General features: G+C 41.1%; 1 long non-coding RNA gene and 1 pseudogene across 2 annotated transcripts in view; one reads left to right on the top strand and one right to left on the bottom strand.

The window, feature by feature from the left end:
- The window catches only part of LOC309557141, an 891454-nt gene that overhangs the window by 85542 nt on the left and 778225 nt on the right, over positions 1 to 27687 (bottom strand). The gene's annotated exons all lie outside the window — the stretch shown is intronic.
- Positions 20733 to 21357, top strand: LOC309555918 (annotated as a pseudogene). The gene has a single exon. The product of its transcript is annotated as an uncharacterized misc_RNA (transcript).

The raw sequence follows: 27687 nt of genomic DNA on the forward strand, positions 1-27687 counted from the left end.
TTGCTATAGTGTTCTGATTAGACAGTATATGAATGTAAACTGTTAAAGATTAGTATATGGGGCATAATATCCATTAAAGCGGACCTGAATTATATTACATTATATTATATATTATAATTTAGAAATTTTACATAAAAAAAAAAAGTTCTTTATTGAGAGAATAATCCAAGATAAGTGAATGAATTACAGAACAAAACAATTTGTGACCTATTGAGGGCAAGCATTAAAGGAACAAACATAACCCACTATTATATGCAGAGGTAAGATCAGTATTAAATAAAGAACTAAGATTACATCACAGTCAACATTCAAGAAAATTATTATAGCTTATCAGGCAAATAAAAGGGAGACAAATAATAATGATACTAATATCGAGTTGGTAGGGCAACCACAAATAGATGGGTAACAGTTTCAAGGTGAATGGAGTAGACTGAGACATTTTAAAGTGGTTACAAAGTCACTGAGGACAATTACTGGTATCCCCTCTGTTATAGCAAGCTATACTTTGCAGTGTGTTTTTCTGTTATAGCAAGCTATACAGTACAGTGTGTGTGTGTATTTTTTTTTTCTTTAATTATGAAGCTAAATACCTTACTTCACAGAACAGCTGTGCAGTCACATGACCTCCATCTGCTCTTCTTCCCGATCTAAGGACTACACAGCCTACATAGACTACTTCCACTTCACACAGACTGGGGTCTGCATGGCTCCTTCTTTCCCTTCAGCTGAGTCTGGCACACCCGTTAACTCGGACAGCACCTCCACATTTTCCTGAGAGTCTCCCCACTCGCACTTCTCCTCCAAGCTACTATGGGATGTCCACTCAGCATACTCTCCATCCAAGGGCCCAAATTCCACCTGCAGTCTGGGCGATCCCCAGTCTATGGCCCCACCACTGCTGCTCCCCACTGGCTCACCTGAAGACAAGTCGTCTTCCTACACTGGCTCCTTCCAGGTGGGGTTGACAGGGTGCACAGGAACAGCTGGCCTTTCAGAGACAGCGTCTGGCTCCTGCTGGGCAACACTCACAGGTACCAGCTCCCTGACTGGGCTCCAGGCTGAGGCAGACTTCCAGCTTTCTTCCCCCGATGTCACTTGTCTTTACAGGGGAGTCACAGTCTTCAGACTCAACCCTGCCTTTAGCATTCACTTCTAGGCCCGGTCCAGCCTTCCAGGACTTCCAGGGCTGTTTTGTGCAAAGACTTGATCGCAGATCCATGCTGTATGTTAGTGGCTCCTGCTCACTCTGTGTCAGCTTGGGAAGTGGTTCATCGTAGTGCCTGCACTAGGTCCAGGCACCGACCATTGCAGTAGTTCACCTGCAGCCGGGACACAACAGACAAAGCCTCACCATCCCTTCAATCAGCCTGAGGGTGAATCCCCCTCGATGCTCCAGCCACACATCAGTGTCCACCAGTTTCATCTCCTGCACTTCAGGCAACCAGGTTAATGCTGGGTACACACTTGCACTGTCCACCATCTTACTCCTCTCTCCGCAAGCAAGGAATACTGAGTCTCCTCCGGGGCATGGCTCCACCCCCAAACTTCCAGACTGGCTGGCGCCCGCAGCTCTGTTAAGCATGCTCGTTCACATGCGCTTTGCTGTAACCCCTTTTTGGCTGAACTGAAAATTGCAAACACAGACAGTATGCTGGTGATTGGTATATGCACACTGATACTTGCAGAACTTGTCTAGACATGCTACTATACCGACTGTGCCTGAGAAAATGGGAGCAGATAGCAATAAGCATTCACTGTGGTTGCCATGAGCAACAGCAAAGTCTATAACACATGCCACACCCTAGTTAGCAGGGTTAGGACAATCCTTAACATTGGCCATGGTTGGGCAACTGATAGACCCCCTCCTGCAGACACCTGCTTGCTAACACCGATTACCATGGCAACAGCAGGGATTTCGGTGCACACTTTACTGTTCTCAACAGGACATTGCAGCATACAGCTACTTTTCCCAGCTTTAAGCAGACCTGTTGTGTACCTGACCGTGGAGCCCAAGATGATGAGGGTGGCCTCTTGCACAATTTTTGTCCAAGCAGCCCTGGTAGGGGAGACAGGGAGTGATGGCAGTGGAAGGGCAGTGGAAGGGCGCAGGTGCCTGGAAGCTGTAGGAGTGGGCTGTAGCTCTGAGACACAGGAGTCCTTCCAGTGGTGGTGTGGATTCTAGTCACATGCCTTGTTCAGTGGGAGCCAAGTGCAGAATCGGGATCTGTTTCAAGGTCGGGAACAGGCAGAAGTCAATAATGTGCTGGCAGTGGGGTACCAAATCAGGAAGTGGAAACGTAGTCATAAATCCAAGCTGGGGTCGGTATCATAAACAAGAAGCAGATATAGCAGGCTGGGGTGATCCGAGAGAGGTTTCAGACATAGCCGGGTCATGAACAAGATTAGCAGACATGAAAAGTTTTAGGAACACAAATGAGTTTCTGGGTGCCAGAATCTGTGGATGCGTGCGCAAGCCTATGTGTGTGCACAGGTGCTCGCACATATGCGCCAATGCGCAGGCACATTTCAGTCCTTGCTCTACTTGGCCTATTCTCATGACTCTGCACAAGAGCATTGGAATGAGCACTTGCTGCAGTTAAATAGGAATACCAGTTAAATAGGAATGAGCATTTACTGCACGGGAATGAGCACTTGCTGCATGAGAATAAGCCCCTACTGCACGAGATCCCCGACAAGACTGCTGGGCATTTTGTAACCTATGGGTGCATCACCCGCCGTGGTTTCCATGGGTGACAGCACATGGTACAGTTCTCACTGAACAGCAGGTTTTTAGCACATGTGTCCATCCCAGCTGCATTGGGGCAACTGGGTATGCGATCTAGCACTGGTTTGATGATAGTTCCCACTGGTTGCTATGGACAATGGCACTTAGCTTACACAGTTTTGCAAGGCATATAACTCCGTCTTCCGGTCTTCACCCCCTTAGTGGTCCTGGTAGGAAAGCAAAATCTAGTGGCTCGATAAACTCCAGTTGCTAAGAGCAATGGCCCTGCAGGTTGCTGGGGGCAATATCCCAGACAAGCCCCCAAATGTGGCAGACATTACTCTACAGATGAAAGGGATCCCTACAGATGAAAGGGATCCCTGACTCCTGCAAAGTCAGGCACAACCAATCTTCACAAGCACCCCAGAGTTTTTGTTTTATTAGGGGGTTTCAATTTGGATAAAGAAGGGAGGTTATGGCATGGCCACTTTAACATTAGCAAAACTTCAGGGACATTCTTCCTATATACAGTCTCTATGTACAGTTCTAACTTCTTCCTCCAGCACACACTTGCTTGTTGCATTTTTGCCAATTGGGCGCACTGCAGGGGAAATGCTCCAGTTTAGTTTGCCTTTGGCTCCATCATGTACCTCCTACAGTTGGGTGATTTTAGGGATACAGTAGATGACAGTTTCTGTCCTCTCAGGCCTTAATTCACAGATAAGAGGGTAAAGTGTCTGACAAGTTAGTTTATATATAACCTTTAAATGATGTAAATAAATGATGATATAAATATAGTAATGTTATCCACTATCACAATATATCGTTTACCTATACTCTGGCCAATAAATAGTGTTTTTTTTTTCCTTGTCTCAGTAAAATGGTGAGATCAACATCTAGAGTTTGGAAACATTTCCACAGTGCAGAGAGCAAAGCTGAAATTTGCAAATGTTGTGAGAGGAAATATTATTTTCCAAATGCTACAAGGATGACATAACACATCCTTGCATGCCTCTGAAGACATTAAAAAATACTTTAAAGCAATGATAAGGAACATAATGTAAGTGCAAGTAACTTTTCCCTCCAGAGTTCTCATTCCAGAAACACTCTTTCTGCTGCTTCTGGATCATCACAAATATTAGAAAGCTAGTTTAGTTTATTTACTGAATAGTGTTGGGCGAGCGTTTGAGACCGAGCATAAGTTCGGCCCGAACATCGCCTGTTCGGTGAACACCTGAATTTGCGGGGCAATCAGCATGATGTTTGCCCGTCGAGCACACCACAATGCACTGCGCGCTGCACAGTTCATTCTAAGCCCTGATTGGGCAAAGCTTTGCCCAATCAGTGTACAGTGAATAGCTGGTTATTAAGGAGAGGGCCGGGAAGCTGGCCGCTGCATCTTTAACAACCAATCACATAACAGTCATCAACTGTCAATGGGCTTCCCCACTGACAGCTGAAGTAGAAAAAAAACATTGCCAGCAATAGAAAAATGTGAAAAAATAGCATGGGGGTCCCCCCCAAAAATCCATACCAGGCCCTTAGGTTGATGGGACAAGGGTCTCTTCCTAATAACCCTGGGCTGTGGTTGTGGTCTTCGGCCAGGGGGCGTATCGGAATCCGGAAGCCCCCTTTAACAAGATGGCCCCCCAGATCCCGGCCCCCCATGTGAATGAGTATGGGGTGCATTGTACCCCTACTAATTCACCAAAAAAAAAAATGAAAACACACACAGTTTTTGACAATTCCTTAAATAAAAATAACAATGTTCCCCGATGTAGATCCATCGTCAATCATCATGCCCACCGCGGACCCCCCATATGACGTACCGGACCCAGCATGCACCAATCAGTGATGTCACATGGGGCCGTGCCACCAGGTGGCTCTGTCCTTTATCTGTTTAAGATTTGTCAGATGGCGGAGCAGGCAGATGGCGGTTAGCCTTTGTTGCCAGCGGTGCTTTCTTTTTCGTTTTCCAGGTCTGGATGTGGAGGTGGGCATCATGATTGACAATTGATCTACATGGGGACATTGTTTTTTTTTTATTTTTAATAAAGAAATTGTCAAAAACTGTGTGTGTGTTTTTATTTATTTTTTTTACTTTTTTGGTAAATGGGTAGGGGTAAAATGTACCCCATACTCATTCACACGGGGGTGGCAGTATCTGGGGGCCTCCTTGTTAAAAGGGGCTTCCATATTCCATTAAGCCCTCAGCCCACACAGTCCCCCAACCACAGCCCAGGGTTGTCGGAAAGAGGCCCTTTTCCCCATTAATATGGTGCCCCCCGCCCCAATGCACCTTCTCAATGTTGAGGGCATGTGGCCTGGCATGCTTCAGGAGGGGGGGCACTCGTTCGTCCCCCTCCCTTTCCTGGCCTGCCAGGCTACATGCTCTGGTAAGGGTCTGGTATGGATTTGGAGGGGGGGGGGGTAAGCCATTTTTTATTTTAAATTTTGGATTCAGGTTTCCAAAGGGCATGAAATCGATTGGGAAGGAATCTCCACCGTTTTGCTGCAGCAGTTTCATGGTATACATGGTACAGATGTGCCACTTTACAGGCAGACCAAAGGGACCCCCCAGGCACCATTTTTAAAAGATTTTTTTCATTTTTATTGTTTTACTATAAGCATCAATAAAATCACTGCTCCTGTAAAAACAATCTTTTTTAAAAAAAAAATGTTTGCATTGATACATGTCCCCCAGGGCAGGACCTGAGTCCTCATGCTCTTTTTATCTTTTAACTTGCATATAAGCTTTCAAAATGGGCCCTTTTGATTTTTCAAGTTCGGGTCCCATAGATAGACTTTAATAGAGATTGTGGCTCGGGTTCAAACTTTTTACATGTTCGGTAGTTCTGGTGCGAACTGAACAGGGAGTGTGGTGCCCTTCTATTACTGAATAAGCTGTACCTTTATTTCAAGCATAATCCTTTTATATACACTGCATTTCATGTTCCTCTTATTAAAAAAATTACTTTTGATTTGTAAAATTACTCCATTTAATTTTTTTCAATTTTTCTGAAAATTTCGTTTTTTTTTTTTTGGAAATAAAGAGGCAAAAAAAATTTTTTTTTTCCATTGGTTTCAAAATTTCCAGTAATTTTACATCTGTCGTCAGCATGGCCCCTAAAAAAATGCTAAAGAAATCACTTGAAATGTAACCTCCAATTTGGAACTCTTCTAAGCAACCTCTAAAAGATGCCAGAAAGGAGAAAGGTAGGGCCTATGGTGATATAGAATGATGCTTAACAAAATCATTTGTGTGAGTATAAGGACCCACGTAAGGCTGATTTTTGCTCTAAAGTTTTGCTTTAAGTTCCTTTCACTGAATGTTTTATGTTTGGTTTAAAAATTATGTTAGATGATGATCTAGCACAAAATAAGAGCTTAAACTGGAAATGCAAACAGAATAAAAATCTAGCAGTTGATACATTGGCATGGAAACATATCTATTTGCAATCTGCTCTCATTAAAATTTTCTGGGCAAAAAAATAAATGTTAATGTTTCCATTTTTAATGCTTGAGCAGATATAATGAATTCTAAGGCAATAATTAATTCTTCTTCTAAACCGTATTTTTAATGAAAACTGCCTAAAAGTGCTAAAATGTAGGAGAATGGTTTTTCAAATGCTGCTATCATTTTTTTTTTTATACAAAACATAAAACCAGGTTATGTTAAAACATTTAACAATAAATATTCTTGAACTATTTCTCTAATGATTATGCTTTACTATTTACTACTTTTAACCACTTAAGCCCCGGAAGATTTTACCCCCTTCCTGACCAGGGCCTATTTTGCGATTCGGCACTGCGTGACTTTAACGGACAATTGCGCGGTTGTGCGACGCTGTACCTAAACTAATTTGACGTCCTTTTTTTCCCACAAACAGAGCTTTCTTTTGGTGGTATTTGATCACCTGTGCGATTTTTTGATCATGCGCTATAAACAAAAAAAGAGCGTAAATTTTGCAAAAATAACAATATTTTTCAAATTTTTTTATATGAAATCCCCCCCCCCCCAAAATGTAAAAATCTAAATTTTTTAACATTTTAGGCCAATTTGTTTTATGCTACATATGTTTGGTAAAAAAAAAATCGCAAAAAGCGTATTTTGATTGGTTTGCGCAAAAGTTATTGCGTTTACTAACTAAGGGAAAGATTTTTGTCATTTTTGTTGTTTTTTTTAACGCGAAATGGCGGCGATCTGCGATTTTTTTTTCTTTTTTGCGATACTGTGACATTGCGGCGGACAGATTGGACTCTTGACTGACATTTTTGACACTTTTGGGATTACCAGTGACATTACTACAGTAATCAGTGCTATACATATGCACTGTTACTGTAAAATTACACTGGCAGGGAAGGGGTTAACTTTTTTTGAGAGGGAGGGGTTAAGTGTGTCCCTAGGGGCGTGATTCTAACTGTGATTGGCTGTGGCTTGAGGTGTAGGAACAGTGATCAACGGTCCTACATAGTAGAACCGTATGATCACTATTCTTACACAGGGGAGAATGACAGGCGGCTTGTTACATTAGCCGCCTGCCTTTCTCTTGCTCTATGGGAAGATCGCGAGTGACCGGCGGACATCGGGTCTGCCGGGCACACGCGCGGGGGGGGGTCCGTGACTGAGCAGGAGCGCGCCTCCGGCGGCGCGCGCTCGCTCCCTAGACCCTCACAGGCTAGCGATGTAGCCCTGCGTCGCTTTGCCTGTGAGGGGCTGACCGCCGCCGTAAATAGTCGTGTGGCGGTCGGCAAGCGGTTAATGTTGCTAATATGTAAACCCTAACAATGAATGATTTAGGAAATGGAAATATCTGGTGTTAATAGTAGAAATAGGTAGAGAGACTTCACAGGATTTAAATGTGCAGGGAAAATACTCATTTAGACTTCTCAATTTTCACTGTTTAGGTGAAATTTGATTTAAAAAAACCTATGGATTTAATTTGTAACAAAGTCATGTGATCATCATGTCAGTGCTATCATGGTGAATAATGACTTTGTTGATGAGAAGTGAAAAGTGTTGCTTGGTTGCTGCTCAGGTAGTTAAATGTATGCAGAAGGAATGAGGCACCTAGAGGTCCATTTTGGTGGTGTGCTGTGTGTGTTGTATCTTTTCTATCTAATGACTTTTCAATGGTTGCCCAGGTCTTTTGGAATCCTAGCAACATTTCATATCCATGTGGACTGCATTAAAAATTCTAGATAAGTTTAGCATTTCCTAAGCTCTAAAGCAGTGGTTCTCAACTCCAGGCATCGGGATCCACTAACAGGCCAGGTTTGCAAGATAATTGAAATACATCACAGGTGATATATTTTGCTGCTCAGTGATTGCAGTATTCTAGTCTGCATCTCCTCAAGGTGATACTTAAAATCTGGCCTGTTAGTGGGTCCTGAGGACCGTAGTTGAGAACCACTACTCTAAAGGAAGCTCTATCTGGGGAGGAGGCTAGGTTCTAAGAAATGTACCCTTTAAAAAACTATCAATATGGTTTAGTCAAAGAAAGAATGGCTGTGATCTGTTATAATCTTAAACTGAAGCTTGGGGTGCTCTTAAAAATTGATGCACTTGATTTTAGTTATGCTGAATGTTAGCAAAGTCACTAGAAAAGGTATTAGCAGTGCTTCCCCTAAAATGAATAATCACAATTTCAGACCTCTCCATATATTTCTCCTATATCCTTCATTAAATTATTAGCAGTAAAGTGAGAGTGTATGTAAAAAAAATAATAAATAAAAATTATCATACAAAGTGGCACTTTATATAATAAATAAAACAAATACTGTATAAATGAAGAAAGTTTAAATATTAATGGTTAGTAAAAGCAAAATAAACATAGAAAATCAGCAGGAAAATAATAGTTAACCACTTAAGCCCTGGAAGATTTTACCCACTTCCTGACCAGGGCCTATTTTGCGATTCGGCACTGCGTGACTTTAACGGACAATTGCGCGGTCGTGGGGTGCTGTATCTAAACGAATGTGACGTTCTTTGTTCCCCCACAAACAGAGCTTTCTTTTGGTGGTATTTGATCACCTGTGCGATTTTTTGATCATGCGCTATAAACAAAAAAAGAGCGACAATTTTGCAAAAATAACAATATTTTTCACATTTTTTATATGAAATTCCCCCAAAAAAATGTAAAAATCAAAAATTTTTAACATTTTAGGCCAATTTGTTTTATGCTACATATGTTTGTTAAAAAAATCGCAAAAAGCGATTGGTTTGCGCAAAAGTTATTGCGTTTACTAACAAAGGGAAAGATTTTTGTCATTTTTGTTGTTTTTTTTTTTTAAACGAGTAATGGCGGCGATCTGCGATTTTTTATTGCGGGACTTCGTCATTGCGGCGGACAGATCGGACCCTTGACTGACATTTTTGACACTTTTGGGGTTACCAGTGACATTACTACAGTAATCAGTGCTATACATATGCAATGTTACTGTAAAAATGACACTGGCAGTGAAGGGGTTAACTTTTTTGAGAGGAAGGGGTTAAGTGTGTCCCTAGGGGCGTGATTCTAAATGTGATTGGATGTGGCTTGATGTGTAAGAACAGAGATCAACGGTCCTACATAGCACAACCGTTTGATCTCCATTCTTACACAGGGAAGAATGACAGGCGGCTTTGTTTACATTAGCCGTCTGCCTTTCTCCCGTTGTAACGGAAGATCGCGAGTGCCCGGCGGACATCGGGTCCGCCGGGCACACGCGCGGGGGGGTTCCGTGACTGAGCAGGAGCGGGAGCGCGCTTTCGGGGGCCTCACAGGCTAGCGATGTAGTCCTACGTCGCTTTGCCTGTGAGGGGCTGACCGCCGCAGTAAATAGTTGTGCAGCGGTCGGCAAGCGGTTAAAAATAAAAGTTAGAAAAGCATAAATGAGTTAATTAAGGTTGATTAGGGTATTCTATGAGTTAATAAGAATTAAACAAAGACAACATTTATTTTAAACAATATTTCTTTTTTTATTCATCAGGTTGCTTCAACTGACATAATCTGCAGATTGAAGCTCATCCTTTTGATCTGCAGATGAAGGAAACAAAGTAAATGCAAAAGTGACAATGTTACTTTTTACATTTCACATCTGAACAATATTGCTACTAGAGCTTTAGTATTTACACACCAACTCCCTGCTTTCTTTAAGAGCTGGGAATGGCTGGCAATTGGGAGAAAGGGGCATAGCAGCAGGGCAGAAGAACTGGGCAAGCTACACACATACTGTTTACTTTGTGAAGTTCTTGCAACAGTTTTTTGCACTTATCAATTGAATATAACACAGTATTTTCCATGGTATAATAAAAAGACCAAAATGCTGAAAATAAGAGAAGATAATTCTAAAAGTTTACATATACTTAAACACACATCCCCATTGCCTAACAGGAAGACAGGACCAATGGTGACCCTAAACAGGTGGGGAAGCAAAAGGACAATCTGGAAGACTAAAACCAATGCTTCACTATGAATTTTGTTTTATTTCATGGTATTTGTGACTAACACTGCTTTAGTGAAAATGTATAAGGATAATTACTAGCGCCAGAAACGTTCTTGCATTTCTTTTTGTTTGCATGTTATCTAGTTGGGGTGCTTATAATAATGTGCTGTTCATCGTTTGCTACTGTAAATGATTTAGGCCTTTTTTTCTGGCAGTTTCTTCAGTGTTGGTTCTTCGTAAAATTGTTCTGTGATATTCTCCTCTGTGAATCTGATTCAAAATTGTCCATTGTAGTTAGGCTCACTAGGAGAGCTTGTGAGGGGTGAGTCTAAAAGCATAAATCTATTCATGAGTTTACAGTTCTGACAACATTATTTAATTAAAATATGCAAAGATTTAAAACTTCAGTTATGAAAACACAATATTTTATTCAGTAATGTATTCAGATAAAATAATTAAATGTCTTGTTAAATACAACTTTTAAATTGGCAAAAATACATAAATCTGACTACATATTAGTTTCCTGTAATCATTTTCACAGCAGCACTCAACTCTGCAAAGGGAAGGATGGCACTGTTAGCAAATAAGGGCTTTATTGTTTCATACAATGCACAGGTAAGATGAACAGTGTGCAGCTTCCACTTTGCTGTCCAATAACAGACTCAGGTGAAACCTAGGCCTTGCTCTATATATACTACCAATCAAAAATTTTAGAACATCCCCAATTTACAAGTTTTATTGGAATTTACAAAGTTTAATGACTCAATGTACTCTGAAAATAAAGCAGAGAACAAATATAAAATCAGACCTAAAAAAAAATCATGGAATTGTTTTCTTTAACAAAATGTAATTTAAATTGTTTACTCAAAGTAGCCACCTTTTGCAGATATAAAAGGCAAACACACTTGTAACGTTCTTTCTACAACAGAAATAAAATATTGTTTGGTAAGTTCTGCCCAACACTTTTGCAGAAGTTCCCACAAATGTGTTGTACTTGTAGGTTTCTTTGCTTTCATCCTTCTTTCCAGTTCACCCTAAACCAGACAAAAAAGGGTTTAAGTGCTGGCTATTCCATGACTTAAAGCATACAATCTTGTTCCTTTCTTCTAAAGTAGTTTTGACACTGCCTGGAGGTAAGTTTAGGTCATTATCTTGCTGTAGAATGAACCCTTGACCAACCAGGTGTATTCCAGAGGGTATTGCATGGGGCTGCAAAAATGCTGTGGTAGTAGTTTTGGTTCAGGGTGCCACTCACTTTGTGCAGGTTACCATCTCTGAATCCAGCAAAAGAGCCCCCGACCATCACGGTTCCTACTGCGTGTTTGACAGTTAGTGTCACGCACCATCTTTCACCTACTCGACAGTGTACAAAAACTATGCATGAATAACCGAAGATCTCAAATTTTGATTTGTTAGTCCATAAGACCTTTTTCTAGTCTCCAGTAGTGCCCTGGCAGTCCTTCATGGCCCAGGCAAGCCTCTTTTCTTTTTTTGTCATCTTAGCAAAGGCTTTCTTACAGCCACTCAACCTGTCAAACCTGCAGCTTGAAGTCTTCTTTTCACTGTTGAAACTGAGACTTGCTTAATTTGATCAGTGTTAAGCTGTGCTTGAAGCTGTTGTCTTGAGAACTTACTGCAGCATAGGTGCAGCATAGGTGCAGCCTAGTTGCAGCGTAGTGCAGTATCAATAATTCACACAGTCAGGTGTAATAGAAAACTTGCATTAAAGTAATGCAGTGACAGTTAACAACAAACCCAGAGGGACACTTGCCCAACCGGGTACACTCATGGTTCCAACAATGTGCAGAGAACAGGTATCAGCCGGAATGACAGCATCTGTTATAAGAGCAGAATGTGGCCTGGCCGTCTTGTGCCCAAATGGCTAATTGGACACCTTTGGGATAAATTAGAGCGGAGACTGCGAGCCAGGCCTTCTCGCCCTACATCAGTGCCTGACCTCACTAATGCTCTTCTAGAAGTATCGTCAAACATTCCCATAGACACAATCCTAAACCTTGTGGACAGCATTCCCAGAAGAGTTGAAGCTGTAATAGCTGCAAAGGGTTGACCAGTAGGGATGATCAAACTTTTCAAAAGTTCGGTTCGACCAGAACACCAGAACTTCCCAAAAGTTCGGCTTGGATTTAAGAACAACATTGAAATCAATGGGACCCAAACTTCGATAATCAAAAAACACAATTTTGAAGCCCTAAAACCCAATAAATGCCCCTAAAAAGTGCCTAGGGTTCTGGATCATGCCCCAGGGACTATTAATCACACAAAAAAAAGTTCTTAAAAATTGTCATTTTTGATAGAGAGCCAATTATTGAAAAAATTATTGAAAAAAAAAATAGATTTCTTTGGATTTAGTGTCTGGGGGGTCTAAAAAGTGTACCTGTGAAGTTTCAGCTCTGTAGCATGTCCAGAACCAGAAAAAAAAAAAAGATTGTTTGTATTAGAACACTTATAGAACAGGGATATGGCTCCGCTATTTTCACACCTTGCCGGTTTTGTAGCAAGCGTTTTTTTGGGCATTTTTTGGGGGTTATTGGAGGCAGGCATAACATCAGAACTTCTGTGTAGGGGTATATATACACACACACACTTATATGTATATATACACCTACACATATATAGGTGTAAAAGTAGCAGAACACTAAACTTGCCCTAATGAAATAATTAACACCAATATGTCTCCGCTCCTATCACACCTATATATGTGTATGTGTAAAATACATATAAGTGTGGGTGTATATATACCCCTATACAGAAGTTCAGATGTTTTGCCTGCCTCCAAAGTATTTTGAGGCAGGCAAAACATCTAAACTTCTGTATAGGGGTATATATACACACACACTTATATGTATTTTACACATATATAGGTGTGATAGGAGCGGAGACATATTGGTGTTAATTATTTCATTAGCGCAAGTATAGTGCACCTGCACCAAAAAAAACGGCCAGGTGTGTTATTGCAGGCTTTTTTTTTTGGGCATTTTTTTGGGGTCTTTGGAGGCAGGCATGACATCTGAACTTCTGTATAGGGGTATATATATACACACACATGTATGTATATATACACCTACACACATATAGGTGTGAAAATAGCAGAACACTATGCTTGCGCTAATGAAATAATTAACACCAATATGTCTCCGCTCCTATCACACCTATATATGTGTATGTGTATATATACATATAAGTGTGTGTGTATATATATACCCCTACACAGAAGTTCAGATGTTTTGCCTGCCTCCAAAGACCCCAAATAAATGCCCCAAAAAAACCCCTGCAATAACACACCTGGTGCATTTTTTTTTGGCGCAGGCGTTTTTTTGGGCATTTTTTTGGGGTCTTTGGAGGCAGGCAAAACATCTGAACTTCTGTATAGGGGTATATATACACACACACTTATATGTATATATACACATACACATATATAGGTTTGATAGGAGCGGCGACATATGCCTGTTAATTATTTCATTAGCGCAAGCATAGTGTTCTGCTACTTTCACACCTATGTATGTGTAGGTGTATATATACAGACATGTGTGTGTATATATACCCCTATTCAGAAGTTCAGATGTCATGCCTGACTCTAAACATGTCCTCAAAAAAGCCCTATGAATGCCTGCAGCAAAAAGCAGGCTGACCGGCGAGAAGCCATATCGCTGTTCTGTAAGTGACCTAAGAGAAACGATCTTTTCTCTATAGCGGTCACCCTGACATGGAAGGGTTTTGTCACCCTGCCATAGCATTCAGAGTCAGTTAACCCTACACTACACTACGGTCCCCTTACACTTAACACTTTCCCTACAGAAACTAGATTATTAAAGCTAACTAAAGTGGAAATAGCACCCTAACTACACTAGATATCCCTTTCCTCACACTAAAAATTACTAAATGACACTTTGTAGCAGAAGTAACAGAACTGCTTCCACTCTCTTCCATGTCCCTGTATTACAATGCTAGGAATTTGGCAGGGGCTATCTTATATACTGGGGGGCGTATTCACTAATGATTGGCCTCTGGACCCCTAGTCACTCCAATCACATTCCTAGCATTCTCCTGCCCCCTCAATTGGTTTTTACTGATGGTTCTGGTCCAATCATGGGCTTTTAAAGCCCATTTCCTGTCCCATTGCATTTTGGTTGGTTCTGGTTGCCGAATTCCGAACTTTTTCAGCAAAAAGTTCGGAATTCGGCTGAACCTCGAACAGCCAATGTTTGGGTCGAACCGATGGTCGACCCAAACCGTTCGATCATCCCTATTGACCAACTCAATATTGAACCCTATGGACTAAGACTGGGATGCATTAAAGTTCATGTGCGTGTAAAGGCAGGCATCCCAATACTTTTGACAACATAGTGTATGTTTTTATGCTTTTATATATTTACTGGTGAACACAGTACAGTAGTGTAGGAGAATAAAAACAGCGCCACCTCAGTGTAGATTAAAAGGTTATTTATTACATAAAAACAATGTAGTAACTCACACAGAGGAAATAGTTGATCAGCAAATGGTGATGGTTCCTCTGCAACACTGTAGGGATGTTAGGGAAGTACACTACGGCGGCCGCGGTCTTGGCTGTGCCGATAGAGTTCGACACTTCCTGTGTTTCTGGCAGCATTTAGTATCTAGGCTTACATCCAATAGTGGCAGGGGGGTGCTTACGTTCGGAGCATGCGTGCTCCTTCCTCAGGTAATGCTGATTTATGTTTCAGACATTTTATAGAGTTTTATAGCTGAGGGACTCAGGGGGCGGGAGCTTGTTGCTGTGGAGATGCGATATATACAATGAGTCATCAGGTCATATGACAGAAAGTCTACGGGGGTGGGGGCCTGTTGCTGTGGAGACACGGTGTATACAATGAGTAATCTGGCCGGAACAGGAAGTCATATGACAGAGAGTCTCCGGTCGTGGGGGCCTGTTGCTGTGGAGATGCGGTGTATACAATGAGTTGTATAAAAAAAAAAAGTTTGAAATAAATTAAAAAATAAATAAATAAAAAAAAAAAAAAAAACAGTAATTAAAAAAAATTCGATAATATTTATGTCCATGATGGAGAGGGGCATCTCGTAAGTAATTGAGATGAGGGTGGTGGTATTAATATGAAGCATAATATGAAGTATTCTGGAGAAATAATGCAGGATATGAAGTATTGCAATATTTAGGATAATCGGTAGTAGTTTTAAAGTAGTGGGTTCACCTAATTTCTTTGTTTAAGCCCCCCAGTGTCAGGGAGTCCAGGCGATATATCCAATAGGATTCTCGAGCACATAGGCCTTTAAACCTTTCTGCTGGAGGAAGATTTTTCGGTATGGATTCGATCATCCACACTTTTAGGTCCACTGAAGATTGGTTGTGGTGCTGCAGGAAATGTTTGGGGACACTGCATTTGTCGTTGCCAGCTTCAACAAACCTTCTGTGTTCCACTTTTGCGTAGAGTGCGGATAGTGCGGCCTACGTAAAGTAGGCCGCATGGACATGACATACAGTATATTACAAACTCTGTGGAACAGTTGAAAAAATCTGGAATGGTATATTTTTGTCCTTTTGTAGAAAATTATTTTAGGCTGTGTGTAACATGCTTGAAGGTGAGACATAATTTTTTGCGGCATTGGAACAGGCCTTTGATGTTTAGAAAGGTTAGGGGTGCACTTAGTGTAGTGGGAGATTTTTGGATTTTACTTGAAACGATATTGTTCTTTGGATTCCGAGCTCTTCTGTATGACACCAAAGGGTGGTCAGGGATACTGGCTTTTAAATGTGGATCGGCTTGGAGAATGGGTCAATGTTTCTTGAGAATGTGTTCCATTTGTTTATACCGGTTATGAAATTTGGTGGTGAATCTCAGTGGTTGTGTATGTGGATCGAGGAGGTTTCCTTCTTTTCTGTTGTTTCTTGGTTCATTTTCTTGATAGAAGGTGAAGGCGTCATCTATGAGTTTTGGTGCATACCCCTTTTCTAAAAAACATTTTTGTCATGTGATTTCCATGAGTGGTGAAATCCTCGGTTCGTGTGCAGTTGTGTCTGAGTCAGCAAAACTGACTTTTTGGGATGTTGTTTATCCAGCGGGGGTGATGGCAGCTTTTGAAGTGCAAATAGGAATTGCCCGCTGTAGGTTTGGTATAATTTTCGGTGAATATTGTTTGTGGGTCGTGGCAGAGTAGGAGGTCTAGGAAGGCTAAAGAGTCTTGATTTTGTACTGAAGTGAAGGTAAGGCCCATGTTGTTTTGATTGCAGTGATCTATGAAGGGTTGGATGGTGAGGGGTGTACCATCCCAGATAATCACTACGTCATTGATGTAACAAGCATAGAATATAATCTGGGAGGAAAAAGGATTGTTGGACCAGATGTTGGACCAGATGTATCTCTTTTCCCAGAGGCCCATGGTCAAGTTGGCATAGCTGGGTGCAAAATTGGTACCCATAGCTGTGCCATGGGTCTGTAGGTAGAAGTCGCCGTTAAACTCAAAATAATTAGTTAGGCTGTATTCTGTGGCTTCCAGGATAAATTGTGCTACAGTGTTGCAAATGAACCATCACCATTTGCTGATCAACTATTTCCTCTGTGTGAGTTACTACAGCCCTTAAAATTTTCCACTCGCCTGCTCGCATTTTGCGAGTGGAAAATGATTGCCGGCGAGGATGAGAGAGGAGAGGAAGAGGAAAGGCAGCCGGATAATCAGAGCGGGGATCGCTGCACTGTAACATCTTTCATTTGAATTGCGGGGCGCTCAGCTTCCTCCTGGCTCGGCTCCTTTGATAGACAGAACACTGTCGGTATGTGCAGCGGTGGGCGGTGTCCATATCTGTGATGAGGGGGGGGCGCACTAGGAGCTTCTGCCTTCTCCTGCCTGACAGGAGTGAATGTCATTCTCCCTCCTGTTATTGCTGTTAGCATACAAGGTTTGTATTTAATCAGCAACAACCACTGTATGTCATAACTGTGTGCCTATTACATTGTATGACCACTAGATGGCAGTGTTACATTTGTGAGTTCATGTTTTTGTCTATGCCTCAAAAGGAATATAACGAGTTCCTGCTCCGAACAAAGCAGTGTTCAGTGAAACAACAGACTGTCTACCTGTACTTTGTTTAGCTCCAAAAAGGTTATGTCTAACAGGTTATGGGCCCAGGACATGTTACAGAAGCCCAGGATATAATACAGATTACCCCCGGATATAGCCAGATACAGTGAGCTAAAGCAAGTAAGTGCAGGAGACAGCAACAGAAAGACAAACAGCAGAAATGGCTGCTGCCATCCCCTCAGCAAAGTTCTCCATTGCAAATCTGACAAATCAGAACTACCAATCTTGGAAATTCAAGATGAAAATGCTGCTTATAAGAGAAGGTACGTGGAAATGTATAAATGAACCAAGACCTGGACAGCCCACAGAGGAGTGGTTAGACAGAGATCAGAAAGCACAGAGCACAATCTCCCTGTGCATAGATGATGATCAAATCATACATATATGTAACTGTCAGACTGCTAAAGACATGTGGGAAGAGTTACAGAAAGCACATGAAAGAGTTAATCTCAGCAATAAACTGTATTTAATCAGAAAGCTCTATCAGACTAAGCTACAGAAAGACCAGGACATGCAGGACTATATAAGACAGACCTTAGAGATGGTGGAGAGACTGAGAGGGATTGGAGAAGAGATTAAAGATTTCCATGTTGCAGCGCTGTTATTAAGTGGACTTCCTGAAAGTTATGAGACACTTGTCACAGCACTAGATGCACGTCCAGATGATGATCTGACACTGGAATATGTTAAAGGCAAACTTGTGGATGAATACAAGCGCAAAACTGAAAGCATGAGTAATGTGAGTGTGTGTTCAGAGACAGCTTTAAAGACAAAAATCAAAAATAAACACAGTAACGTGCAGCTAGAAAAGCCGGAATGCTTTGTGTGCAAGAAACCAGAACACCTAAAAGCAGATTGTAGAATCTGGAAAGCTAGAATGCAAAAACAAAGTGCATTGCAACAAGCTAAGAATGTCATAGAAACAAAGGAGTATGCATTCGGATCCAAAAATGGTGTCACCTCTGTGCAAGCATGGTGTGTGGACTCAGGTGCTACAAGTCACATGACAAATGACCGAAGTTTCTTCACTCAGCTTGATGAAAGCAAAACAGAAGGGATAACGTGGGGGGTTCTTTACTGTTAGGGCTACAAGATTGTGGAATTCTCTACCACAAGAGGTGGTTTCTGCGGGTAGTATGGTGGCTTTCAAAAGACTCTTAGACTTACATCTCAAGGATCAGAACATTCAGGGGTATGTGAGATGATTACAGCCACACACACCTACACAGGTTGAACTGGATGGACTATTGTCTTTATTCAACCTCACCTACTATGTAACTATGTAACTATGTAACTACAGCTAATGGACAATTTATGAAATCAGTGGGAATAGGAGATGGCTTTCTATACTTTCCTATCTCTCCAGATATCACTAAAAAGATCCATATGAGGAATGTTCTGTATGTGCCAGAGCTTGAAAGCAACCTTTTGTCAGTAAAGAAACTCACTAACCAAGGCAATGTAGTCACATTTCAGGGTGACAGTTGTATCATAACAAAAGGGGATTGCTTGCTTGCAAAGGCTAAAATCATAGATGAACTGTATCAGCTGAACTGCAGTGAAATGGTTAAAATAGCCAAAGAGGATAAACATTCAAACTGCATCCACACTTGGCACAGACGATTGGGGCACAGAAATTCTGATACAATAAAGGAAATAGTTGAGAATAACTATGCAAGTGGTATTAAGATTAATCCATGTGATCACATAATGATTTGTACAAGCTGTATTAAAGGAAAAATGGCAAGGGCACCTTTTCCCAAGCAGACCAACAGCAAATCCCAAAAACCTCTGGACTTAATACATTCAGATCTTTGTGGTCCAATGAAAACTATGACTCCAGGAAAGAAAAAGTACTTCCTGACCTTCATTGATGATTACTCCAGATATACCACAGTATTTCTACTTCACAATAAGGATGAAGTGCCAGAGAAATTAGAAGAGTATCTCGCTCAAGTAAATAATATTTTTGGCGGTATGCCCAGAGTGCTACGAACAGATAATGGCTCAGAATATACAAGTGGTAAAACACAAGCCATTCTCAGGAAGCATGGAATTATGTTCCAGACAACAGTTCCATATAACCCAGAGCAAAATGGAGTTGCAGAGAGAATGAACCGCACACTGTGTGAAAGTGGGAGGAGCATGCTATTTGATGCTGATATGCCAACTACATACTGGGGAGAAGCTATCACAACTGCATGTTATCTTCAAAATCGTTTGCCGGGAAAAGCAACAACAAAAACTCCATATGAACTGTGGAACAAAAGGAAACCAGATTTAAGACACATCAGAATTTTTGGAAGTAAAGCCTATGTACACATTCCAAAAGAAAAACGTACAAAATGGGATGCATGTGCAAAAGAAGGTGTACTTGTGGGGTACAGTGAATCTCAAAAAGGATACAGGATTTTACATCAAGACACGAACAAAGTAACAGTCAGCAGAAGTGTAATTATTGATGAAAGTTCTGTGTGCTCAAAGTTTGAACAAACTATTCAAACTAAGAAAGAATCAACATCAGTCACTCAAGAAAATAAGGAAAGTGATACAGAAATAAGAAATTTCTGCAGAAGATTTAAAACCTGAAACTGAACCAGAAATACCTTCAGTCAGAAAATCAACCAGAATCAATAAAGGTGTTCCAGCTGAACGTTTATCTTACATAGCTCGCAGAGCTGTTCAAACTGAACCAGGTTCATGGAAAGAGATGCAGAAACTGCCAATGCATGAGAAACAAGTATGGAATAAAGCTGCTGATGAAGAAATTACATCACTCAAAGATCTCCAGACATGGACACTTTCAGAGCTACCTCAAGGTAAACATGCCATAGGATGTAAATGGGTTTTTAAAACCAAATGTAATGTGAAGGGGAAGTCTGTCGGTACAAGGCAAGGCTGGTTGCTAAAGGTTACTCACAGAAGTTCGGTGAGGACTTTGATGCTACTTTTGCTCCAGTTGCTAAACAAAGTACTTTCAGAACACTAATGACAGTGGCTGCCATGCGTACAATGATTGTGAAACATCACAATATTAAGACAGCTTTTCTTAATGGTGATATTGAAGAAGAAATTTACATGTCACAGCCAGAAGGATATTTGAAAAAGGGACAAGAGCATCTTGTCTGCAAGTTGAATAAATCTCTTTATGGCCTTAAACAATCAGCTCGAGCATGGAACCTGAAGATTAATCAAGTTCTACTAAATGAAGGATTTACAAGAAGCAAAGCTGATCCGTGCCTATATGCTAAACAAGTAGACACTGAGTGGATGTATCTGCTAATTTATGTAGATGACCTGATCATTGCTCACAAAAAATGACAATGAAATTGCAAAGTTAACAGGAGTACTCAACAAGCACTTTGAAACTAAAGACCTAGGTGAAGTGACATATTATCTTGGAATTGACATCCAGCGTGAGAAAGATGGAAGTTTCCTGTTGAATCAGAGTGCAAAAATTGAATCTATTCTTCAGCAATTCAACATGACAGAGGCGAAAGGAGCAAGCACACCTATGGATACAGTCTATCCAAAGTTAGAAGGAGAAGATGATCTTCTCACATCCAATGAACAATACAGACAAGCAGTGGGGGCACTTCTCTACATTGCAACCACTACACGTCCAGACATTGCAGCCAGCATGTCTCTTCTTTGCAGGCGAGTTGATAAACCACGTCAAAGAGACTGGAATGCGATCAAAAGAGTTATGAGATATCTGAAACAGACAAAAGACTTAAATTTGAAACTGTCAGCAAGTGGTAGTTTAAACCTCGTAGGATATGTGGACTCCGATTGGGCAGGTGATCACAGCACACGCAAATCCACAAGTGGTTACTTATTAAAATTGGGAGACAGTCCTATATCATGGTCCAGCAAGAAACAGATGTCAGTGGCATTGTCCTCTACAGAAGCTGAATACATATCTGCAGCTTATGCCAGTCAAGAAGTTGTGTGGTTACAGCAATTACTCAAGGATCTTGGAGAAGCAACATCAGAACCTACCGTCTTATTTGAGGACAATCAGGCTTGCATTAAGCTTGCAACAAGTGAGAAAATTAATGGAAGAACCAAGCACATCGATGTCAGACATCATTACATTCATGACTTAGTTGATCAGAAAGTGATTGTACTTGTGTATTGTGAGTCGGAAAAAATGATTGCTGATGCTTTGACAAAGCCACTAGCTAGAACCAGATTTGTGGATCTTAGATCAGAAATGGGATTGACATAGATAGTAGTTGTTGAGTGGGGGTGTTAGCATACAAGGTTTGTATTTAATCAGCAACAACCACTGTATGTCATTACTGTGTGCCTATTACATTGTATGACCACTAGATGGCAGTGTTACATTTGTGAGTTCATGTTTTTGTCTATGCCTCAAAAGGAATATAAACGAGTTCCTGCTCCGAACAAAGCAGTGTTCAGTGAAACAACAGACTGTCTACCTGTAATTTGTTTAGCTCCAAAAGGTTATGTCTAACAATTGCACAATGCATGATTTCTGGACTCCTCCGTTCCAGCCACTTATCTCTCCTGCAGCCGTTAATCACTTCTCTCCTTCCAAGCTCCCCTCCCCCTGTTGGTTTGTTCTCCTTCCCGGCCTGGTCACTTGAGTTGGTCACTTTCACTTTGTCGGTCTCCTCGCATGTGTCTTTATCTTCCCTGCACAATCGTAAGTCAGCAGCGATTGTTGTGCTCCTCTCTCCTATTCACATTAACCCTTCATCTACTTCTATCTTTCAGCTGTCCCCTCCATAAATCTGTACTGTATGTCCTGCAGCCTCTGGCCCCAGCTCTGAGCATTCAAAGCAGCCATTTAGCTGACCCTGTCCTGTCCCAAAATACAGCCTTAGCACTTTCTCTACAGTCCTTCACTCTGCTCTTCATTAACATATATTATTACATCCCAGACCCCCCCCCCCCATTCACCTTCTTATCCCTAATAACTGGTGAACTGTGGTCTGGCCAGTGTGATTGAATGTGTGTTTTACCTGGATTTTAGATGCATTTCTATTGAATTACTATTACAAAGTGTGTTTTCATGAAAGCGCTTTAAAGTCCTGCATGCTGCATCTTTGATGCGGCTTCAGAAAACGCACTGTGTAATAGAATTCAATAGAAATGAACCTAAAATCCAGGTAAAATGCACATACAATCACACTGTTGTTATTAATATTTTTTTTTAGCAACTTCTGCATTCATGCAAAAACATTTAACAGTGTCATTTTATAAAATAATTTTTTGAGGGCGCATTTAGGGGCGGGGCAACTGGTGACGAGTAACCCTTAAGGCCTGGCTAGTAGCTCAGGACTTGAAATTTTGAGCCCTGAGTTACTACATTGTTTTTATGTAATAAATAACCTTTTAATCTACACTGAGGTGGCGCTGCTTTTCTTCTCCTACCTCTTTTTGTCCCTCTAGCTCTGTATGAAGCCTGCAGCCACCTCCACCATCCATCTCCACTAACCCCAGGGATTTAACTATCCTGCATACCTCCTAAAAAGACTACCTACAGCCACAGTTGAAACTTTTTTCATAAGATCGAATGTACTTGACTCTTTCACTGGCGCAGGTCGAACGTTGTGTATACAGTACAGTATATAGTGCAGTACAGACACAAGAATGTCCCTCATCTACTGCTACACCTGCTTCCTCAAGAGATAGGAACAGGAGTCTGATAAGGGGTGTGAAAGACATAGCTTATGATACATTAAGCAGTGAATAAGGTCAGCAATAGACCATACTTAGAAGGTACAAGTATTGATTTCAACTGTGCTTAATGTTTTCTAACCCCATCCTGCTTAACCCCATCCTGCTATCTCCAGCTTCATCCCTGGCCAGGTAGGTATATCTTTCCCAGTTGCTGGAGCAGAAGAAAAAAATGCACCAAGGCAACCCCCATGCCCAGTGTCTCAATACCTGATTTACAAAATTGCTGTCCTTAAAGCTACTATCTTTCCAGTTAGTTCATCTGTCCATCTTTCAGTGATAAGTCTCCATCCACCATTATTTTGCCCAGAAAGGCACACAAATGTGAAGTCTCCGTGTTGCTAGAGCACACAGTCAGGTGCAGGATTTTGGTGACCACTGACACGTGGTCCATCAAGCATGGAAAGGGATGTTACTCCTCTTTTATGGCCCACTGGTTCAATTTACTGTCATCTGGGAGGCATACAGGATGGGTCACACTGCTGGAGTTGGTGACAAAACTTGGTGATGATGACAGTTCAGTCACCTCAACCCCCTCTTCCTAATTGGCCTCATCCAGTGAATCCTCAGAGCTACCACTCACACCCAAGCAACTAAGGTCCTATGCAATGGCCCATGCAAAACAATGCCATCTTGTTTTGCAGCTTGAATGTCTGGAGGACAGGAGCAGTGTTGGGGTAGTTACTCAAAAAATGTAACTAGTTACTAGTTACTTCTGTAAATTGTAATGAGGTTACTTTACTAGTTACTGCATTTGAAAAGTAACTTCACTACTTATTACTTTACTGTCCTCTTTCTTAATTGACCGTGTAGAAGAAGATACATGACACTCTTTCTGCATAGAGTTTGTTGTATAAACACAGGCTTTGGGAAACATGAAAACAAAACCTGAAAAAAACAGAATAAAACATAAAGTGCAACAAAAAGTCATAAACTTCATCCCTCTCTATTCTTTGAAATAACGATTGTATCGCACGGCTTGGGTAGCGCAGGAAAGCGCGTTCCTATAGCCTAGTAAAGTAGTGTAGTTACTTCCTATAGCCTAGTAAAGTAGTGTAGTTACCAATATTAGTATTGTAACTAGTTACATTACTTAGTTACCAAAAAAAGTAATGTAACTAGTTACAATACTAGTAACTAGTTACCCCCAACACTGGACAGGAGCCACATTAAGGCTGAGATTCTGTCAAGTCTTCATTGGCAGGCCAAGATGTAGCTGATCCCACACCATTATGTGCCAAGAAAACTTGTGTATGATAATGGCACCAACCTGCTGTCCAGGGTGTCCACCCTTCAGCTGGGAAGGTTCACACAAATGTCTTCCCTAGGACACATCCTCAATCTGGTTTTGCTGCAGCTCCTGGTTAGGTAAGGAGACATAAAACCGAAAAGATACCTCCGTTCAAAGTTCAGCCTCAGAGAGGAAATTCAGGTGCACTGTCCAAAAAAGCTCAGCATCTCCATAACCCACCGGCCAGCCGACGTGGGTCACTAATGCTTTCAAAAACACCATACCAAATAGCAAAAATCTAAACCATATAGGTCTACATTAGAAAAGAGGAGAAAGGAAAAAAAGAAAACAGGGGGAGGGAAAAAAAAAAGCCCAGGAGGTCCGTCAAAGAGCCCACTGCCCCGATCTGCACTCTTCAAGCGTCCGAGGGTTGGAGGTATTTAGGCCAAGGGTCCCAAACAAAATCAAACCTAGTCGATCTGTTTTTCCGTATACTGACCAGCTTTGCATGTAACATGATCCATGTCAGCTCACGTTTCATGACTGCCAAATCTACTACCGGTTTCTTCCAGGCAGTCGCTATAGAGAGCTCCAAAAACCAATAGGGTGTGACCAACCCAGAGGGTGGCTCTGAGGAAGAGGCTAGGCCTCGAAACGCGTCAGCCGTCATCTCATCCATTATGAACGATTGTATGGACTACACCCGGACATTGGAGCAATCTAGCTTGATATGATGTATTTTCATCTACGTCTGTGAGTAGCCATTTTTTATTGTTACATAAATAAAGCCTTCTACTGAGGATAATGCGCTAGGTCGGTGCGCCCTTTTTTGTTTTCTTTGATTCTAGTCGCTATAGAAATTTTTGCCACAAGAAACATGAAATAGATAATAGTGTGTTTGAGGATTTCGGTTACCGGCTCATTGACGAGGGCCACTGTGGGGTTCTTTTATTATGTTTACATGTGTCAACGAACAGATAAGCATATGAACTCTTACCCAACCCCCAGGTATGAAAAATTGTACAAACTACATCCCCTAAAGCACAAGGAGGAAGTGCCTGAATACATTTTGGAAAGATGATCTAGGACCAAATACCATCAAGACAAGACCTTGTAGCCCGCTGTCACCAGATCCATATTCATAATGCTCTTATATGTCCATGTGACTAGGACCACCAATCGAATAATTCAATTTCCTCCCCTAAATCTCGTTCCCATGCCAACATATAGGGGATTTTTCCAGTTGAATAAACAAATAACTGGTTGAGCATCAAGATACCCACTCTCTGAGTCTCATTATGAAAACATCTAGACTCATAAGCCGTAAATGTGGTAATATCATCTGTAGCTTTCTTCACTGAGCGCAAAAAATGCAAAATACTGTATGTTGCAATCGGAGGCGTCTTCAACTGCTGCAAAAAATAAGGTTTTATTATTTTAAGATATTTTGTACATTGGGGCAACATATAACAAATGAATCTCAGGTAAATATTGGATTTCTAATGTCTTAGCTCCATAATACTGCACACAACTATATAAAAATATCTCTACCTAGTACTTTTGACACTCAGCAACTGTCCGCAAACCTTAAAATATTCAGATTTCAGGCAATTGCTTTCTTATCTGTTTCTCATTACTTATTCCTCATAATAATATTGCATTTGCCTGAAAATTCATCTATCGTAATAACTGTCTTTGATGTCGGCTAATCTTTCCAGGCTTCTTCTGGGTTATGCGGCTACAACAATGAAACATCAGATGGTATGTAATGGTATTTTCTGCTGAGCTATTGAATCACATTAAAAGTATTAAAAGTGCACTTTATCAGGATTGTCTGTTTACTCCATGCCAGAGTAACAGGTTGACTTTTATAACTGACTTGAATATTTCTCCTCTACAACCCAACAGCTTTTTTATGTCAAACATTCTGGTGCAGAGCAGCTAACAGCTTGCACTGAGTTCCTTTTTTTTATGGACAAACATATTTTGTCTTTCATTTTATCACCTTGCTTACTAAATTTTCTCTTGGATCTTTTAGTGCAAACAGTAATAATAGTACCTACCAGAGTACATGTTTCAAAATAAAAGCAAAGTACAGCCATGATCAGCTCTACAGTTACAAATATGGAAACAGTCGTACATATTTAAAAGATCCTGAATTTGCTTATGCATTTATACTGCATAGTAAATCTGTTAAAAGCATTTTAATTTTTTGTGAAAAAAAAATAATTTGCACGGCGAAACAATTATTGCTCTGTCAATATAGCTAGGATATTTTGTGTTTTGAAGGTTTTCATAAATGGGAACTGTAAATTTAGTTAACTATAGTTAACATTTTAAAGGGAAAAAAAGCAGCACTCCAAATAGTGCAACAATATATAACATTCAGTTGTACATAAAAAGTGAAAAAATGTCCATGTGCAAAATAGAACTCAATCTTAATAATGCAACACAAAAAAATAAAAAAAACAGTCCATAAGTGCAAAACAATCCAATGAAGGAATGATCCATGCAGAGTAAAAGTAAAGGGATCCATCACCAGCAGCACCCTCACACTCAAGCTTCTTACCAGATGTCCAGGACCATAAATTATAATGGTCAAACAGGCAGCGGCATGTTTATCCAGGAGAGTAACCGATTGTATTGGGGGGACTCATAATGATAAAAAAATAAAACTCCCATAGTGTAGCCCATCATGATATATAAAGGATTTATTTTTAACCACTTGCCGACCGCCGCAAGTACATACATATACTGCGGCGGTCAGCCCCGGCCAGGCAAAGTGACGTACCGGTACGCCACTAGCCTGTCACTCGCTTGAAAGCCAATAGCGGCCGAGCGTGCGCCCTCTGAGGCGCGCGCCTGCCCCGTCTCGTTCCCTAACAAGTCAGTGCGTGTAACTGGCGGACCCGATGTCCGCCGGTCACTCGCGATCATTTGCCGGGAAGGGAGAAAGGCAGGCGGCTAATGTAAACAAAGCCGCCTGTCATTCTCCCCTGTGTAAAAATGGAGATCAGACGGTTCTACTATGTAGGACCGTTGATCTCTGTTCTTACACCAGTAGCCATGTCCAATCACAGTTAGAAACACGCCCCTAGGACACACTTAACCCCTCCCTCTCCAATACAGTTAACTCCTTCCCTGCCAGTGTCATATTTACAGTAACAGTGCATATGTATAGCACTGATTACTGCAGTAATGTCACTGGTAACCCCAAAAGTGTCAAAAATGTCAGTCAAGGGTCTGATCTGTCCGCCGCAATGTCGAAGTCCCGCAAAAAAAAATCGCAGATCGCCGCCATTACTCGTTAAAAAAAACAACAAAAATAACAAAAATCTTTCCCTTTGTTAGTAAACGCGATAACTTTCACCAATCAAAATACGCTTTTTGCGATTTTTTTACCAAACATATGTAGCATAAAACAAATTGGCTGAAAATGTTAAAAAATTTTGATTTTTACATTTTTTTTTGGGGGAATTTCATATAAAAAATGTGAAAA

Source organism: Pelophylax lessonae (genome assembly GCF_965119305.1).
Source record: "Pelophylax lessonae genome assembly, chromosome: 5".
In the NCBI taxonomy this organism is placed as follows: Eukaryota; Metazoa; Chordata; class Amphibia; order Anura; family Ranidae; genus Pelophylax; species Pelophylax lessonae.